The following is a 2,888-nucleotide window of genomic DNA, read 5'->3' as shown; positions in this document are numbered from 1 at the left end:
TAATCCAAAAACAAACAAACAAACAAAATGGAATCTACTATGCTGCCCAGACAGAGAAAGCAATAAAGAAATGCACAGGGGGGAAGGGTAAATTTGGAATTAACAGATATACACTACTGTTTATAAAATCAACAACAAGTACCTATTGTATAGCACAGGGAACTATATTCAATATCTCATAGTAGTCTATAATGGAAAAGAATCAAGGGCACCAAGGGCAGGAAAATGTTGATGTCCCAGCCCAATCAATCAGGCAGAGAGAGAACCCTCCCGTCCTCCCTGTACGTGTTCCGTTCAGGCTCTCAGCAGATGCAAGATGCACCCCTATCACCCCACATTGTGGCAGCTCTACCCACTTCACCAACCCAACGTTAACCTCTTTTAGAAGCATCCTCATAGACAGACCCAGATCCAAGCATCCCCTGACCCAGTCAAATCTGACACATAATATTAACTGTCAGCCAATGAAAAAATAAAAGAAAAAGGCTAAGCATTTTTCAGTACATATTGGTGTAAAAGAAAACAGACCTTCTGCTTTCTTCATATTGGCATACAAATTTATGATCTACTCACTCAACAATGTTTACTAAGCTCCTACTATGTGCCGAGTGCAGTCTATGGGGCTGCAAAGAGTCGGACAAGACTGGGCGACTCAACAACAGCACTAGGTGCCGGTCAGGGCACCAGCTTCTGACGACTCAGCAGAGAACAAGTTCAAGCTCCTGGCACTCACAGGCCAATAGAGGGGGCAGATCCATCTACAGGGGGTTGTAAAACTCTGCGCTAAATGCCCTAAATACAGCGGTGGGAACACACAGCAGGGACCCCTGACCTAGGTTCTGGGGTCAGGGAACGCTTCTCACAGGAGGTGATGGTGAAGGAAGACAAGAAGGTCAAAAGGGTGGCAGGTAGGGGAGGGATGTTCCAGGCAAGGAGAACACCTGGGGCAAAAGGTTAGAGTTCAGAGACGTATAGCATGTTCTGAGATTTCTTAGATCTTCAAGAAGTTCAGTAGAGCTGGATCAAAGACTTGGGGGTGAAGGAAGAGGCAAGATAAGAAACCTGGACTGAATCCTCAGAGCATCACGGAAATCCCAGGCAGCCAAATCAAGGTGGAGGGAGACACAAAGAAGATCAAGGAAGGGCTAGTAAGACATGCTAAGAAGCCTGGACTTTATCCTGGGGCCATCAAGGGCCATCGAGGGGTTTTAAAAAGGAAAGTGATATAAGCAGGTGTGCATCTGGAAAATCACTCTGTCCACAGTGAGAATGAATTTAAAGAGACATGGCAGGGATGGGGAGATGGGAATGCTAATTTCTCTGACCAGAAAAATGTTAATGTTATTTAGGGGAGAAAAGTGCAGGGGTCCTCAACTAGCCTGTATACACAGAGACACACACATACACACACAGGGGCTCTGGAGTCATGCAAGTCTACCATGTGTCATTGTTGGCTTGTCTGTGTTCTCCATTGGGATGTAAGAGGGGAGATGAAGTCTTAATCGTCTTTGTTTACTCTTCAGAGCCCAGCACAGTGCCTGACACAGAGCAGGCAATTAATAAACGTTTGCTCATTGAATGAATGACTGAGTGCCTGAATGAGCAGGTGAAAGTATGAACATACAAACACATGACAACAGGACAGGGACCTTGGAAAGTATCCACGGAAAGATCACAGGCTTTGGAACCTGGCAGGATCCGATTTAAATAAGAGATCCCTCACGTTCTGGCTGTGTGAGCTTGTGCAAGTTTATCCACTCTGAGACTGTCTCCTCATTTGTAAAATCAAAGATAATAATATCTGCTCATAATATTATCATCAGGATCAAGTGAGACTGTGTGTGTAAGCTGCCAAGTGGAGGTCTGGCACAGTGTAAAGTGAAAATCACTCATTCATGTCCGACTCTTTGCAATCTCATGGACCATAGAGGTCATGGAATTCTCTAGGCCAGAATACTGGAGTGAGTAGCCTTTCCCTTCTCCAAGGGACCTTTCCAATCCAGGGATCGAACCCAGGTCTACCACATTACAGGCAGATTCTTTACCAGATGAGCCATAAGGGAAGCCCAAGAATACTGGAGTGGGTAGCCTATCCCTTTTCCAGCAGATCTTCCCAACCCAGGAATCAAACTGGGCTCTCCTGCATTGCAGGCGGATTCTTCACCAACTGAGCTATCAGGAAAGCCATGGCACAGTGTAGGTACTAAAGAAATACAACTCTGCCCCCTTTCAATTTTGCTTGGCCCCCCTCTCACCTGGCACCAGCACAGTGTTTCAGAGATACAGTATAAGGAGAAAACAAAGAAGTGAAGATTCCGGACCTGTACCTGATGCCAAGTGGAAGACAATTTCTAAAAATTCCTTGTCTGTCATGAGAAAAACTGACCAATCCTCATTCCAGTAGCTACTGAGCCACTAGAGAGTAGATTAAAGTTATTAGAGAGTAAAGAAGTTGAAGCATGTAGGAAAGGCATTACACAGAGTGATACAAAATTACATAAAGCAGTCCGTCCTAGTCATGTTCCACCAACTAGACAGAGATTCAGATTGACTGTGACCAGTAACTATCAAACAGAAAAATAACCATTGACTTTAACCAACCCACTTTTCTAAAGATGTTCCTGGGATTAGCCTGACAACAGACAGTTAATCCCCACTCCAGTACTCTTGCTTGGAAAATCCCATGGACGGAGGAGCTTGGTGGGCTGCAGTCCATGGAGTCGCTAAGAGTCAGACACGACTGAGCGACTTCACTTTCACTTTTCACTTTCATGCATTGGAGAAGGAAATGGCAACCCACTCCAGTGTTCTTGCCTGGAGAATCCCAGGAACAGGGGAGCCTGGTGGGCTGCAGTCCATGGGGTCACACAGAGTCAGACACAACTGAA

This window comes from Bison bison, unplaced genomic scaffold (assembly GCF_000754665.1).
Source record: "Bison bison bison isolate TAMUID 2011002044 unplaced genomic scaffold, Bison_UMD1.0 scf7180017864531, whole genome shotgun sequence".
Lineage (NCBI taxonomy): Eukaryota > Metazoa > Chordata > Mammalia > Artiodactyla > Bovidae > Bison > Bison bison.
Note: the sequence above shows the minus strand (reverse complement) of the source record.